General features: G+C 45.0%; 1 long non-coding RNA gene across 9 annotated transcripts; it reads left to right on the forward strand.

The window, feature by feature from the left end:
• Positions 1-469: 469 nt before the first annotated feature.
• Positions 470-12,594, forward strand: LOC106613053 (uncharacterized). Of its 9 annotated transcripts, none has more exons than XR_006771210.2 (25): positions 470-883; positions 977-1,177; positions 1,359-1,482; positions 1,571-1,664; positions 1,935-2,046; positions 2,130-2,270; positions 2,475-2,664; positions 2,901-3,050; positions 3,219-3,473; positions 3,602-3,701; positions 3,873-4,070; positions 5,039-5,118; positions 5,469-6,246; positions 6,479-6,770; positions 6,910-7,127; positions 9,135-9,263; positions 9,406-9,615; positions 9,762-9,956; positions 10,160-10,705; positions 10,866-11,003; positions 11,122-11,186; positions 11,325-11,660; positions 11,812-11,899; positions 12,024-12,123; positions 12,272-12,594. It is a non-coding gene; the product is annotated as an uncharacterized LOC106613053 (long non-coding RNA). The 9 variants fall into 9 exon arrangements; XR_006771209.2 differs by having other exon boundaries at positions 2,475-2,658; XR_006771208.2 differs by having other exon boundaries at positions 2,475-3,050; positions 6,422-6,770.
• Positions 12,595-17,441: the final 4,847 nt, after the last annotated feature.

Raw genomic sequence — 17,441 nt, forward strand, 5'->3', positions numbered from 1 at the left:
CTATTAAATAGTTTACCGCCTGTGATTTCACCAGGCAGGCCAAAACTCAATCCCATCAAAACAGGCTGACATTTCAGGAGGTCTTTCCAAAGACTTGTACTAAAAGGGCTTTATCATAATTTTCCCAATTTCACGGTATTATTCCAACGTCATAGAGTGGAAATATATATAAACACAAGAAAATCAAGTTGACTGCACTGGTCCTTTAAACAGCACTGGTCCTTTCATCCGCAATGCAGCAACAGATAAATGACATGTTGTAAGCATTTCTAAGGCTGTGTTTAGACTGGCAGCCCAATTCTGATTTATTTAACTATTTGGTCTTTCGAATAAAAAGATCAGCTCTGAAAAACACCCAATTATATTTCAGAATTGGGCTGCCTGTCTAAACGCAGCAATAGTCGCTCAGTTTTTGGTCATGGTGGAACGCATCCAATCACATGATTTAGCGGGCAGTTTAAAATACAGGAAGTGACGTTTGACGACGATCTAACGCTTTGGTTAATAAACAACACTTTCGAAGATGATTTTGCAACGCTTTTGAACGTTAGCTAATTCAAATTAGCAGAGTGTTTTATTTATTTGTTTAGCTAACGCATCATAAAGATTTAAAACAATGTAGAATGGGAAAACGGGTATATTTGTTTTGCTATGAAGCGTCTGGTGCTAGCTAGCTAGCTTATCACAACAACTGGATGGCCTTTGTTTTTCATGGGTGTTTTTCAGCCAGTGCTGACCAGCGAACTAGTCTTTTCGCCTGTCAACATCCCTGGATTTTCTAAAGATGAAGAGAAAAGTGGCTCGATTACGGTTAAGTCCAAATGAAGAAGCGCAACTCATTCGAGATGAACACGAAAGGAGAAGGAAGCTGTGAATAGAACAGGTATACCGTAGCTAACGGCTAGCAACCACTCGCTGTCAGTATGCCAATGCATACACTGCCAAGTGCGGATCATTAGCTACCACTCTTTCACAGGTGCGGGAACAGGAGCGGTATATCGCCCTGCAAATCCGCACGGAGGTGCGGCAGCGACGGGAGCGCGAGCTGCAGAACCTGGCGCAGGAGTTGAAGGAGGAGTGGGAGCGACAACAGAGGGAGAAACAGGAGACCCTGCAAAAGTTATATCAGGACAATCTCCGAGTTTTGGGAGAGGGACATAGAAGTGCCAAAGAAAATGTAAAATCTCTCAACCCATGTCTTAGCTATGTGTGATCCATTGCAGACTGCCAGTGTAATGTTACTGGGTTTTGTTGGAATGTTTAGGGTCATAGGTCTTGCCCCAGAGCAGAAAATAACTCTTTACTTCACTATACAACGGGTTGATCAAGGCACACTTCATGTTTCTATGTTTCCCCAGAAGCCTGACTGTGAGGCAATTGCACAGAGAAATTATGGGAATAACGTTCGGCAGATGAGCGCTATCGAGACGCCATCAAACAGCTCAAATCACAGAGACAGAAAGAGGAGGAGGAGCAAAATCGGTGAGCCTATCCACTGGATTTTATTTGGCCAAACAAACATGGTATTTTTACTTTGTTTTATATTAATTAGTTTTTCTTCTCCCCAAAGTTTTATTGAGGCTAGGAAGAAGGCCATACAAGTGGAGAAGGAGAGGGCAGCAACTGTGGCCAACCTCCCATCCCTTCCACCCAACCCAATTGAGGTACAATTCAGGTTTAGGATTCGGGCACATTGTGACCTATGGTCCTACCATTAAAAAGTTGTATTATGAGCCTGTGGGTTTGGGATGGATAGTTCATAATCAGATGCAGCGGGAAACAATGGAATACAGAACCCACATAACATTCTAAAAGCACACATTTAAAAGTATTCCATTGTAGTACGAGCTAACAGCAGTCTGAATAGAGCTTTTCAAAACAATACCAGAAAATATATTCTAAGGTTTTTGTGCATTTCATTTGACTATTAACAGAATATTGAGTCAAGGAAGCTACCTGGAGTGAAGAAATCGGACAGAGATGCCTTCTCTGTGACCCACTATCACATGCCAGAGACTGCAGTGGACAGGGAAGTTGACAGTACAGGTAATCTACTCTTTCAAAGCTAAAAAATATGCAATGGCCCAGTGTGATATTTCTAATGTAACCGGTGTGTTTTGTTCCCTCAGCCAAAGGCATGGGAGGTGGCAGAGGAGGAGGTGCGGCGCCTGCAGGAGCTAGGACGGGAGGAGCAGAGGGAGAGACGGGAGCAGCTGGAGAAAGCTCGTCTTAGGGGCAACCACGCGCTGAGGAGGGAACGGCTCACACAGGTACATATTTCTACACAATCACACTCACCTTGTTGAAGACTATTCAAGTGATAACATGACAGAAAAGTCCATGTACAACTTTCTGCATTATGAGGCTAAATCTGTCCTGAGCTGTTAAAGGAATGCCTGAAATCCTTTCAATGCATATTGTATGCGTCAAGGCCAAGACAACAACAATACCTATGTTTGTTTCTGCTGTGTCAGGACCGAGAGTGCCTCCTGGTGGAGCTGGAACACATGCATCAGACAGACCTGTTGAGGCGCAGGCAGATGATGGCTCAGATGCCTGCCCAGATCTTCTAGCTGCTCTACAAGAGACAGGAGATGAGGGAGGACTGGCAGAGGGACATGGAGTTCACCTTTGAGGACATGTACACTGGAGAGAGTAGTAAGGGTGGGGGGTCCAAATCAGGATGAATTTTTCCGTGCTCTGCTCTGGCCCCGAGTACACAATTTGTTGGTATTGCCCTGGTGCATAGATAAGTTGTTTTACTTGATTGAAATGGAGAGATTTACCCTATCCTAGACAGTAGTGTGGACACATCGTTATGAGACCTAATTACCATTAGTACATTGGCATGGAGTTTCTCTATTCATCTAATTAAACCTGTACTGCTCTTTTGCCTGCAGGAGTGAAAGGTGACCTGGTGCTGCAGCTGGTCCCAGAGCCTCTCCCAGCTGTGTCCACTGGCAGCCAGGATGAACACCTAGACCTGACCCTGGAGGAGGCCACTCCTGACCTTACACCCTCGGCTGGGGCAGAGGAACAACCGGATGAAGGTGAAGTGATGGATGACATTCTGATGTTGGACTCTGGCTTTGATTCATGTTTGAATCACTGACTATCAGAGGATGACCATAGTGTTGTCAAAAAAGGTTATGCAAACTGTAATAAATGGAGTTGGATCATGTGCACAAAGTAAACAATTATTTTACCTTTAATGGTAGAACCATCCAGGCCTCTAGGTGGTGCTCCCAGACAGGCCTTGAAGAAGCTACTGACCCGTGTCAGGTCACAGAGAGACCAGTGGAGCTACCGGAGGCTGGTTGACCCCACATCTGACTGCCAAACTATTCAGACAGCAGAGCGCGACACGACCTCAGATGGTACGACCATTGAGTCAGGCTTTCTGGCCAGCGAAAAGCAGGGCTGACCGTTGACCACTAGTCCCAGACTCCCTGACCCCTCTCAGCCAGCACAAGGTTAGAGAGCCCTTAGTAGACCGTCTTTATTTGCTACCAAACGTTGAAGAGTCAAGAAAAGCATTGATTGAGAAAATAGCGTCCCAGTGTTTGTTTGATTATTTACTTCATGTATCTTATCTGTTCAGCTATAGAGACAATAGAGGACTCCATAGTAGCTGGTACCCTGCTCCATCCTGATAAACAAGCCATCAAGATCCACACATTTAAACCGAGAGGAAGAGAAGGGTGTGTGTTTTTGTATCTATGTATTCATGCATGTCTATAACATGTCTGCGTAATATTTCTGTCTTAAGGGGGATGTATAATAAAACAAGTGAATGTGTATTTACCTTTCTGGGAAAGTGTCTCTAAAGCTGAAAGCTCATAGTTTGACCTGTGGGTGCCTCTGTTTTCCAGGAGGAGGAGCTAGAGAGGCAGGAGCAGATTGCCCTGCTACAGGATTTAGGGGAGAAGAAGAGCAAGCTGGAGCTACTGCAGGAGGCCCAGGAAGAGAGGGAGCAGCTGCAGACGGCCATGACCCAAGACACTGCTGCTGCATCTGGAACACTGAAAACACCAGCCCAGGACGTCAGCCCTGCTGCTCCATCTCCTGAGGTAGGTGGATGTGGGTGGGATTGTGTGGATGTATTGTGGCGGATGAATCAGAATTAGTTGGGTAACATAGATAATTAAGGTGTTTTTATTAGCATAATATGCTTATGTGAGATACTTGTCATTAGGATGGCGTGACCTTTGGACTCTGGTGTTGACAGTTGTACTTTTCCCTTAGCTAGGGCCCAGAGAGGGGAGAAGTCAGAATGAAACATTGTCTTTACCTATTCTTAAACCATGTGAAGGGATGGCGTGATTTAATGGGGAACCAATTACTTGTCTCCACAATGTCTGTGCGCAAGTCACTCCCTCCTTTTCTATGTTGTGGGATAGTGTATGACCTAGAGGCTCACTCCCCTCAGTGAGCTTGTCCAGGAGTGGAGTCAAGAGGGGGTTTACTTGAGATGGCAATATCTAGAGTTGTCAATTGATTTATGCCATTGGATGAGCTAATGGTTCTGTTCTATACTGTACCAGGGAGAGACAGTTCCAGTTTGGAGTAGGAGGACCAGATACTGGTCTATACAATGAACACTTGATACAGCAGTTGCTCTCTGCTATGTTTTATAGATATCTTTCAAACAGAACTTAACCTTTGAACTGTTCCTAAGATCTGTTGTTCGTCATGTACATTGAGAGGGGTGGGTCTTGGGTATAAAAGATATTTGTACTTTTGTGTAATCACTTTTCAATGGCATCATTGTAGGTCAAAGTGCTTTTGCAAAAGTATCTTAAGTATTAAAGATGTAGTTTAACTCAGACCTGTGTGTTTGTAACTCTCCTAATTTGGTAATGCAGAAATTAGCCACCACAGTATCTCTGAGTCATGATGTAAATCAATAATACCCAGAATTTAATTTTTCAATATATTTCATGATGGTTTCTACACTTGAACTGCGCTCTGTGTGTGACTGTTTGTGTTTCCACATGCAATAGCGACACTGACTTGTTCTTTGTTTGTCCCTGTGCAGTCTACTATACACTCAGCTGCTGAGGATGACCACCCCAGGAGAATCAGAGAGTATCAGCAGCGTCTCTTAGACCAGAACAGGTGTGTTTCTCGCAATGGTTGATTCGTATCATGAAATTTAAAAGAGCTGCCTATTGCTGATTTGTGTATCACATGTGCACAGCCGATATCGTAGGGTGGCAGGTAGCCTTGCGGTTAGAGTGTTGGGCCAGTAACCAAAGGGTTGCTAGTTAGAAAACCCGAGCCGACAAGGTGAAAAATCTGTCTGTGCCCTTGAACAGGGCACTGAATGCTAATTTGCTGTGGCTGACCTTGTAAAACAACACATCTCACTGCACCTATCTATTGTATGTAACAATAAAATGAACATCTTCTGTTATGGTTGTTTTTGGGAATAACCCCCAATATTTTTCAATGTTTCCATCTCTTAGGCTTCATAAGCAGTCAGTGGAAGAGTCTCACCGGCGTCTGGAAGAGTACCAACACACGCTAAGAAACCGCTATTCTGGTGTAACTACGGCAACATGTCTCCCTCCTGGTACCACAGCCCGTCCTCTACCACACTTTAAAGGAGGAATCATTCCCCCGGTAGTGCCACTAGAACTCCCCTCTGGCTCCCCTGTCTCCCTGTAGCACTTAGTACCCACTCTAGAGCTCACACCCCTCTGGACCTCTCCACACGGGAGCCCTCCATCTTGGCTCAAACTCTCTTCCTTCCTGGCGCAACAGTCTGCTCGCATATCAACTCCAGGGCCTCACCAGTGCAGCTCGAACCCACCGCTTAAAGCCTAAGAGACCAAAGAGCAGGTGTTTCTGCTTGGCTGGCGGACAATGTGTTTAGTAGGGTCACAGAGGACCTCCCTGAGAAGCTACCTGGCACCTCTACCTCGTTGGACCCCCAGTCCTACAGACCAGATCCAGTTTCCCTCCACTCTACTCCACGCATCCCACTCCCATCAACAGCTGACTCCATCCCAGCCATTAGCCCAACCCTTTGAGAAGAGTCAGCTACTCTCCCTGGGGAGGCCCCGGTGAAGCCTGGGCCTGTCCTGTGGGCCTCAGCCAGGTCTGGGGAAGAGGTGGAGAGGCAGAGGCAGGAGATACGTGAGGCCCAGAGGGAGCAGAGGGAAGAACGGAGATGGCTGGAGGAAGAGCAGAGGAGGAGACAGAGGGAGGTGTTAGACACTGCTCACTGCTGACGACACACAGGTGAGGAAACAAACAACACCTCAAGGGTTTTACCTGCTGGCAGGGCCACTATTGGTTTAAAGTGATTCAAAAAGTAAGATTAACACTAACAAATAAATAGGTAGCCCAAACATGTAAATTGTCAATGAAATTGTGTGGATATACTCTCTTGTCTACTGACTCTAAAGTAGTTTAGACTTTTCTGTGTCTGCCGGTCTCTCTCTGTGTCGGTGTGTGTGTGTGGCTCCCCCAGCCTGGTTCAGAGATCGCTGATGGTTTGGGGTCAAAGGTCCTGGGGTCAGAGTGTGTCCATCTGATTGCAGCTCTGCTCAGGGCCATCGGAGTCCAATGGGCAAACATCATCATCTGTAGAAGCTAATCAGAGCCAAGACAACACACTCAATGTCCAGAGTTCACACCCAGACAGACCCGCCCCTCACCAACTTCCCCAACCACCACCCCCGAGCAGCCAAACCCCTGGTGGCCTGCGCCAGGCTGGTCGTCATGGTGATGACAGAGCAGCATGAGCTCAGGCCTGATCACAGGTCGGTCAGCCAGCCACACCCTCAGGGGGCACCATACACTACACCAAATGTGGCAGTGGTCAGCTCTGGTAACCACTTGTATACATCCTTCATAAACAAGCGTGTATCTCTAACCAGCTACTGTGTGCTGTGTCCACAGGTCCAGAAGTGAGTGTGAGGCTGTCTCGTATTGAAAGGGCATTTCCAGAAGAACAGGACCCCTTGGCCCACTCTGAGAGAGGTCACTCCAGCACCTCTGTGTTCAGTGCAGGGGAACACACAGCTGGGAGTGAGACATTAACCAGGTCTGGTAGATCCAGCAAGCTATCCTGGAGAGAGAGAGATTACAGCTGGAGGCTGGTGCCTCTCCTGAACCTGGTAAGGAAAGGAGGAAATGGATGAAGGGGAATAGGGAGATATCTTATGCCAGGGTGGTTACCACAGGAGTATAGGACAGGGATCCTTTCACCTAGATCCCATCCCGGTCTGCCCAGAATAGTCTCATCACTCCTCTGAGTTTGGGAGAGGTGTCCCTGGAAAATCTCCTGAGGCAAGTTTAACCCATGATTTATGTCTGAGGGTTTTTACTGGTTATATTTGGCTCCCTCGGAGGTCCACCATATTGTGGATAAATTGAGGAGTTACCAAATCTGAGGGTTTGTGGTCTGTCCTACAATGCCCATGATATTGCTTGAGAATAAGTTTGTTGTATTTGTGTGTCTTGTGATCGTGTCTGGATTTCTGTTTCCTTTCTGAGCGATGATGTAAATCAATATTGTCCTGAAGTATATTTGAAATATATGTCATGATGGTTTCTACACTTGAACTGAGCTCTCTGTGTGTGTGTGTGTGTGTGTGTGTGTGTGTGTGTGTGTGTGTGTGTGTGTGTGTGTGTGTGTGTGTGTGTGTGTGTGTGTGTGTGTGTGTGTGTGTGTGTGTGTGTGTGTGTGTCTGTGTTTTTTTTCTGAGCCATGATGTAAATCAAATATTCCTGAAGTATATGTGAAAACATATTTCATGAGGGTTTCTACACTTGAACTGAGCTCTTTCCACAGTATTATTTACAGTGTATTCAGACTCCTTGACTTTTTCCACATTTTGTTATGTTTGTTAGGTTCTAATTATCAGAGTAAGAACTTGACGGACACTATGAAAACTTAAACCAAGTTTATTCTTCCCAAAGGATCAAACAGCTGAATCGACAACAACATGTTTACAATCTGGCTGGGCCTCTCAAGGACATTCAGAGACTTGTCCCGAAGCCATGCCTGCGGTGTCTTGGCTGTGTGCTTGGGGTCGTTGTCCTGTTGGAAGGTGAACCTTCCCAGCCTGAAGTCCTGAGTGCTCTGGAGCAGGTTTTCATCAAGGATCTCTCTTTACTTTTCTCTGTTCATCTTTCCCTTGATCTTGACTAGTCTCCCAGTCCCTGCCGCTGAAAAACATCCCCACAGCATGATGCTGCCACCACATTGCTTCACCGTAGGGATGGTGCCAAGTTTCCTCCAGACGTGATGCTTGGCATTCAGGCCAAAGAGTTCAATCTAGGTTTCATCAGACTAGAGAATCTTGTTTCTCATGGTCTGAGAGTCTTTAGGTGCCTTTTGGCAAACTCCAAGCGTGCTGTCATGTGCCTTTTTTACTGAGGAGTGGTTTCCGTCCAGCCACTCTACCATAAAGGCCTGATTGGTGGAGTGTTGCAGAGATGTTTGTCCTTCTGGAAGGTTCTCCCATCTCCACAGAGAAACTCTGGAGCTCTGTCAGTGACCATCAAGTTATTGGTCACCTTCCTGACCAAGGCTCTTCTCCCCCGATTGCTCAGTTTAGCCGGGCGGCCAGCTCTTGGAAGAGTCTTGGTGGTTCTAGACTTCTTTCATTTAAGAATGATGGAGGCCACTGTGTTCTTGGGGACCGTCAATCCTGCAGAAATGTTTTTGTACCCTTCCCCAGATCTCTGCCTTGACACAATCCTGTCTCGGTGCTCTATGGACAATTCCTTCAACCTCATGGCTTGGTTTTTGCTCTGACATGCACTGTCAACTGTGGGACCTTATATAGACAGGTTTGTGCCTTTCCAAATCATGTCCATTCAATTGAATTTACCACAGGTGGACTCCAATCAAGTTGTAGAAACATCACAAGGATGTAAATAAGGTATTTCTAGTCTAAATTCTAAAAACCTGTTTTCGCTTTGTCATTATGGGGTGTTGTGTGTAGATTGAGGAAAAACATTTATTTAATCAATTTTAGAATAAGGCTGTAATGTAACAAAATGTGGAAAAGTCAAGGGGTCTGAACACTTTCTGAATGCACAGTATATACAGTCGCTATGTTATCAAACCTTGTCTAACCCTGGTGTCTTCCCCTGTGTTGTGTCCCTGTCAACAGTTTTGTCCAGTTGGAGATCCTGTCCTTCCAGTCAGCCGGTAGACCCTCAGAACCAGACTACCTGTCTTCCACCACCATCTCTTCTGGCAGCTTCGCCACCACTGACCCTGAACACACCTCCACCAAAATGTGTGTGTGTGTGACTTGTTTATAAGCCTAATCAATTGAGTATCTATCCAGGCCAGTCATGTCAGAAATTCTATGTGATAAATGATAGTTGCATTTAAAATGGAGAAATCTAATCCTCTGTTTTATTCCCCACCCCCATAAGACTCTTCCCTGCTCTTGGCTGGGTTTAGAAGAGGGAAGAAATCATCGGTCAATGGCTCCTCTTCATGAAGACACAGTTCCTGTAGAGACGTATCTGGTCCTGGGTCTCCCATCTCAGACTCACTCCTACACAGCAGCAGTATCCAGCGCATCATAGACAAATACACCTGGGAGCTCAACCTCTCTCTCAGTTCTGCTGGGAACCAGATGGGTACACATAAAATTAGAATCTTTCTTTTTGATTGCAGTATCCTATTTTAGGGAATTTCCAAACAGCAGCCTCTTACAATTCCCCTTCCTCTCTAATTCTTTTTGCACATTTCTTGCTAATGCTGTGCTGAACCCCCCCTACATTAGGAGCTGATGGGTCTAACTCCCTAGGCTGGGTGGATCTGAGAGGCTCAGGCCAGACAGGAGTGTCATCTGACCCAGAGGGAGCCCCTGAAGCCCATTCATTGAGCAGCTCCTTTCTCCCTGGACTGGAACTTCTGCCACACTACCAGTGCCTGCAACGCTCTGGCACCAGCTCCCAGGAAGCAGACAGGACTGGGGGTAAGTCTATTCGAGATGTTTTCTATTGATGAATCAGGATTTCCTGATATTTTTTTCTGACCTCATCCTCCGTTTCCTACATCATTGACGTTGACCCACCTAACTAGTAATCCTCTTTCCCTCGTTTGTTGTGATGGTATGGCTGAGGTACTAGGTTCAGACTGTTAATCATATTTTGCTATGTTATGTCTCTGTGGATCCAGCCTCCGACTCCTTCCACCCCCTCCTGGCTGAAGTCACACACAACAAGACAGCTGAACCCTCCATGACCTTTCACCTTCCAGAAGAGGAAGTGGAGGGGCTATGTTCCCACGAAGAAGAAAGTGACCATGAAGAACCTGCAGGGGACCTTGAACTCTCTGCATGCTCAGTTGAGTTTGTGGACGACACTTGGTCTGTCACCTCTGACCCCCCCCCCTCCTGAGTGCCTGAGAGGAGGGGAGGAACCACCTCAGCCCTCGCCCGCCCTGCACGACTCCTTGTACCAGCTGACCATGTCCCAGTGCCTCCCTCATAACTCTGCTCTGGATGTATCCCCAGGAGCAGAGGTGGGGGGGTCTGGCAGCATGTTCCCTCTCTCTGTGAAGATGTCCCCACTTTGGACAAGCCACTTGAAGGCGGGGACACTGATATGGAGAGCACACCAGCACCTCAGACAGTTGACCAATGAGGTGCTATTACCATTAAGGACCTGGGTGCAGGAGAGCCGGATGCCCAGCTATGCTTCTCCCATCTGGGAGAGAATAATGGTATGTCATTACATTTAATTCACTATTCAAATGTTTCAGACTATTGGTCCAGTGAAGGGGATGTTTAACGGATGTCACTCGAGGCGGGCTTTGAGAAGGTGTCTTCTGTAATGCTATTAGTTGATCTTTGTGATTTGATGTCTTTCTCTTCTTCTCTTAGGTGGGCAGTGTGAAGGGGATAATGGACGATTCCATGCTGACCCTGATGAGCCTGACAGACACCACATTAAAGGACCACGGACTCGCTGAGGAAGGAGAGATGGATGAGGTATCAGACCAATAAGGCATTGTGGAAAAGGTAATTTCCCAATGACCAGAGGAGTCTGTGAAGACTGAGCAACTGAGTCTCGGCTGTAACCTCCTCCGCTGCATGCATTTTGTTGGGTAGTCTCTGACCTTGGTGTGATGTTTTCTAGGAATCAGAGTGGACAGTGTTGCCAGAGGAGGACGCCAGCCTACAGGACAACCCCCTCTCATGCAGGTGAGAACCAGAAGACCTGAAACTTCTGACTCTTCTCTCTTTCCTTCTGAGTCCTTTCTTGGTCTGTACAAGGTCCTGAAGTGCTGTAAGTACATACGTGAATCCTTGTTTATATATATTTTTTCTTTCCATGGCAAGTAATGCTGCTGGAGTTCCAGTCGTGTCCCAGCGTGAATCTACAGGAGGCCTTCCAGCAGAAACGCAGAGCCCTGATCCAGAGGTCTGCCCGCAGGGTGGAGGAGATTCAGGCCAAGACGTCTGAAGACAAAGCAAACACCAGAGCCCAGTCTGAAACCACTGAGACCAGGGCCAACACAACCACCAGGGCCCAGTCTGACCCAACCACTGTTCAGTCATCCACTACTAAACCCAGGAGGGAGGGGAGGAGTGCAGAGTCAACCCATGCAGGAGTGGATTCCAAGCAGAAAAAGCAACAGCCAAAGCTCCAAACTCCCTTGCAGCCTCCCATGCTAGGTAACAATAGATACGTCTAATATTGTGTTAACCAACCAACACATTGCAAATCTTGGGGAAGGAATGTGGGGTTAGTAATGGGTCAAACACTTGGTCTTAGGTGTTGTAGTGTTACTGAACAGAGTCCTCTCTTTGTCCTCGGTGAGTGAAGCCAAGCTGAAGAAGGTTGGGGAGGTGAGGATCAGCACTCCTGAGATGAGGATACAGGATGTGGCTGACATGCGCCAGAGAACAGAGAGGTGACAAGTTCTTTCTATTCTGCTGGAACAAGACCCAACCACACATCACATTAACATGATATCCTACTCTGGTACCTAAGAGGTTTTTTCAGCGGCACCCGTTTCTCTCATGGTCTCTCTGCAGGTTGTACAGCCGACTAGATGAGGTAAAGCTTCAGGAGGAGGTCAGGAGCAGACAGGAGGCATATGCCAAAAACGGGGAGAAGGCCAAAGAGTTTCACAAGGTAACATTTAAAATACCCCAATTTTTAAAGGAATTAAACATGATACTGTATCTGGCATTACTGTATATTGAATTAATTGAAAGTTGAAGTGGATTGAGATACATTAGTCAGTTTGAATTGATATGAATTCTGTTTTCTCTCTTCACAGAAGCTACGGGCCAAGCAGTCTCCGCAATGATACTGAATATCAGTTTTATCTGTTGTCGTGTGTTCTGTGTTTGCACTTATTTTGTACTTACATGTGTTTTTGTACAGTTTAATCAGTAATGTAAAATATATTTTACGAGTGTGTATATAATCTGCGTTCAGTCTATTCATCACAATTTACTGTGTTCACACAACAAAGGCAGCCAGTGCACTATTGCACCTTGAATGCTGGCGGTACACCCATTGCATTATGAGAATGTTATGTTGCCTGTAAAAATATTTTAGTTTCAGGTTTTTATAACCAATAAAGTTGTTTGTTGCTGATTTTGCCTATCCTTATAAGTTGTATTATGGGAGGCCACTTGACCTGAAAAGATTGGAAAACGTCTAGTCTCATAGACGTAAGCTAATGTTAACGTTAGCTAGAAACTAACTTTAGCCAACACTCATTGATGCAATTTAGCTACTTACAGTAACGTTACTGTCGGTTCAAATGTTTATTGATGCTTGTTGGCAAGCACGCTAACTACGTCATGTGGATAACATAAGCCAGCGAATTTGTTTACCAACTTGTCAAACTAGGTAAATTAGTATGAATTATGCTACATGTATAAACGGTTTATTGCAACTAATGCATGTTACTAAAGGAAAGCTGTATTGTTCGAGTGAGTCATGCGCATCTTGATGCTGTGCCCCTTCTCCACCCCCTTGCACTCACCAGTAATGTCCAGCTCAGTGATCCAGACCCAGAGTGCAGGGGCTCCTGCCCCAGAGGCGTTGTCCCTGCTACAACAGTGCCTCTTGGTGGCTGAGGAACAGGCAGAGGCTCTCATCAGAGATAGGGGTAGTCTGGGGGTGTCCAGAGAGCAGCTCCTGGAGCCCATGGTGAGTGACCCCATCCAGCATCCCGTTAGTCCCCTGAAGATGCACCGTACCCTGAGAGAGCCCGGAGGAGAAGGACTACTGTGCTGCCAGTGTGATGGCCTAGTGAGCAGGGTATGTCACATGGAAAGCCTAGTTAACAGATCACTGACCATTTCAAATTCCACCGTACTTTCTCCGCTGTGCAATCCGGTTTCCGAGCTGGTCACAGGTGCACCTCAACCACGCTCAAGGTACTAAACGATATAACCGGAATCAATAAAAGACAGTACTGTGCAGCCGTCTTCATCACCCTGGCCAAGGCTTTCGACTCTGTCAATCACTGTATTCTTATCAGCAGACTCAACAGCCTTGGTTTCTCAAATGACTACCTCGCCTGGTTCACCAACTACTTCTCTGATAGAGTTCAGTGTGTCAAATCGGAGGGCCTGTTGTCCGGACCTCTGGCAGTCTCTATGGGGGTGCCACAGGGTTCAATTATCGGGCCGACTCTTTTCTCTGTATATATCATTGATGTCGCTCTTGCTGATCCACCTCTACACAGACGACACCATTCTGTATACATCTGGCCCTTCTTTGGACACTGTGTTAACTAACCTCCAAACGAGCTTCAATGCCATACAACACTCCTTCCGTGGCCTCCAACTGCTCTTAAATGCTCTCATCAACACAAACAGTCTTTGTCAGAGTTTACACACCTTTTATTTACTATGAGTATATGGCAAATATAGCCATGTTCTGATATTTAGATAACCCTAATAGTTCTGGTGCTGTTATTGCAGATGGTTGTGGCTCTGGCTGTAGAGGAGCTGAAGATTGTCAAAGTCCAAATGAGTGAGAAGCTGCTGCAGGTGCGGTCACTGTAGGCGTCACATGGGCCGTCTGACAGAGAAGGGAGTATATGATGCCTGATATACTTATTTACCTAAACAAAACAACCCTTCAACTCTAATGACCCCTAACTTTTTTAGCTGAAGGATCAGATGTCCCAGGAGTCTGCTCAGTTTTTTGAGAACGAGAAATCCCACAGTGCACTGCTCCAGAGTGTGGATGAAATGGAGAGAGTGGTGGTGAGGCAGAGGAGACGGGTACAGTAGGTGTGAAGTAATACAAGTTGAGGAAAAGGAAGAGAAAGAAAACAGAGAACATTGATATCCTGTCCCTCTCTGACCCCAGGCCCAGACAGTTTAGGCAGACTGCCATGCCCTGCATTCTGATGGACAGGCCACCACACAGACAAAGAGGAGAAGGACAGAGGCTACAGGAGCAGTGTGAGCAATTCAAAGGGCAGGCAGGTCAGCAACACTGTATTATGGGAGTTGAAGTTTCTCTGGATGTTTTCATATTATACTGTACAGTGTGGTCCCATCATTTGATGTGTTAGGGTTCCTGAATGACAGATTTCATGTGGACAATTAAATGGTTGAACGCCTCATCCTTTTACAGAGGTGAAAGATTCCCTTGTTTTGGAGTTGACAGGTGAACTAAAAGTAAGTGCCAGCACTTGAGTGATATCAATCAACTGTGTCGAGTGTGTGTACATGAATGTGTATTGTGTGTGTTAATTAGTAAATTGTGTATGCAGTGTGCATGGCTAGCCCTGCAGAAGCAGCAGCAGGAGAACAGCAGGTTACTGAGAGATGGAGATCTGAGGACTGCAGCTGACAAATTCCAGGTCAGTGGCTCATCTCAGAATATACATACTATACATTAAAGATCATTATACCGTCGCATTGTTGAATACTTATTTCTTATTGGCTTGAAGGGCATTCTTGATCGTGCATTATTTCCCTTTAACACACAGTATATTTGCACGGTAGAATTCAGTGGATATATTTCATTCTTACATGTTCTATGTTTGAGCTGCTTTTGAAAGCAAAAGTCTAATTGAAAACCATTATTGGCGTTGTTGAATTCGATTTTCATAATGGCAAGCTAGTACTAAACAAAACTAGGTCTGTTTGTTTGGTTACCATGGCAACTACTGTTCCTATCTCGTAAACTTGCTAGCTACTTCTAGCGGCAAATCTGGTCAATTATAGCCATGGTATAAAAAGGATAGTCAACTCGGGACTCTATGCGTTCTCTGGAAAATAATGCAACTCTGTGGAAGGTCAGTTCATTTCCGCTGGCACGTCGTTGAACATACTGTACCTTCCACGTCATTCATTATTTCACAAAGAACGCATAGCCCCTCGTTGATTATCCCTTATTTAACAATAGACTGGAGTATACAGTATTTCTAAGACCATGTGTAGGTTACCACTTAATCTGTATCCATACGCATTGGATGCAGTGATCACAATATAGTAGCTATATCTAGGAGAACCATGGTTCCAAAAGCTGGGCCTAAAATAGTGTACGAAAGTTTTTCTGTGACTCTTATGTGGATGATGTAAAAAATAATTTTTGGTCTGATGTGTTTTAATAAGGAGCATCCAGATGCTGCACTTGATGCATTTATGAAATTGCTTCTTCCAATTATTGATAGACATGCACCTGTTAAGAAACTGACTGTTTGAACTGGTAAGGTTCCATGGATTGATGAGGAATTGAAAAACTGTATGGTTGAAAGATATTGGGCAAAAGGAGTGGCTAATAAGTCTAGCAGCACAAATTGAGAAATTATGTGACTTAACTGAAACTGTATTATGAAGCCAATATCAATGATATAAAGAATGATGAAAAAAAAAAATTGTTGCTTACTTTAAATGAAACTATGGGCAGAAAGACACATTCAACTCCATCTTTAATCAGATCTTATTCATCACAACCATTTGATGTTGGCAATTTTAATGATTACTTAATTGGCAAAGTGGGAAGACTTAGGCAGGAAATGCCAACAACGAACAGTGAGTCATTGTATTCATGCATACAAAAAAAGAAGAGTGGTAAAGCAGCCTTTACTGGTTCTAACAGCAGACCTATAAGCTTGCTACCAGCTCTGAGCAAACTGTTGGAAAAAATGGTGTTAGCAAATACAATGCTATTTCTCTACAGTATCGGTGTCCCCCCCACGGGACGGTTAAGCTAACGTAGGCTAATGTGATTAGCATGAGGTTGTAAGTAACATGAACATTTCCCAGGACATAGATGTATCTGATATTGGCAGAAAGCTTAAGTTGTTGTTAATCTAACTGCACTGTCCAATTTACAGTAGTTATTACAGTGAAAGAATACCATGCTATTGTTTGAGGAGAGTGCACAATTATGAACTTAAATGTATTAATAAATCAATTAGGCACATTTGGGCAGTCTTGATACAACATTTTGAACAGATATGCAATGGTTCATTGGATCAGTCGAAAACTTTGCACATACACTGCTGGCATCTAGTGGCCAAAATCTAAATTGCGCCTGGGCTGGAATAAGACATTATGGCCTTTTTTTTTTGTTTGTATTATCTTTTACCAGCTCTAATGTGTTATATTCTCCTACATTAATTTCACATTTCCACAAACTTCAAAGTGTTTCCTTTCAAATGGTATCAGGTCCTGAGCTACAGGCAGTTAGATTTGGGTATGTCATTTTAGGCGAAAATTGAAAAAAGGTGCGGATCCTTAAGAGGTTTTAACAAATTGACAAGACTTTCAGCATGCTTAAAGAAAGGGGCACTCAACATGTACTGTACTGACACAAATTACTGATGATTGGTTGAAAGAAATTGATAAGAAGATTGTGGGAGTTGTACTTAGATTTCAGTGCATTGACGTTATTAACCATAACCTGTTGTTGAGAGAACTTATGTTTTATGGCTTTTCAACCTCAGCTCTGAATCCACGATATGGCAATCTAAAATAACTCAAAGGGTTTTCTTTAATGGAAGATTATCTAATGTCAAACCTGTAGGGTGTGGTGTACCGCAGGGCAGTTCTCTCTCTACTTTTTCTATTTTTACCAATGACATGCCACTGGAATTTAACAAAGCCTGTGTGTCTATGTATGCTGATGATTCAACCATATACGTGTCAGCATCCACAGTTAATGAAGTCACTGAAACCCTAAACAAGGAGTTGCAGTCCATTTTGGAATGGGTGGCCAGTAATAAACTGGTCATGAACATCTTTAAAACTAAGAGCGTTGTCAAATCAAATGTATTTATATAGCCCTTCTTACATCAGCTGATATCTCAAAGTGCTGTACAGAAACCCAGCCTAAAACCCCAAACAGCAAGCAATGCAGGTGTAGAAGCATGGTGGCTAGGAAAAATTCCCTAGAAAGGCCAAAACCTAGGAAGAAACCTAGAGAGGATCCAGGCTATGAGGGGTGGCCAGTCCTCTTCTGACTGT

The sequence above is a fragment of the Salmo salar genome, chromosome 09, assembly GCF_965601325.2.
Source record: "Salmo salar chromosome 09, fSalSal1, whole genome shotgun sequence".
Taxonomy (NCBI): domain Eukaryota; kingdom Metazoa; phylum Chordata; class Actinopteri; order Salmoniformes; family Salmonidae; genus Salmo; species Salmo salar.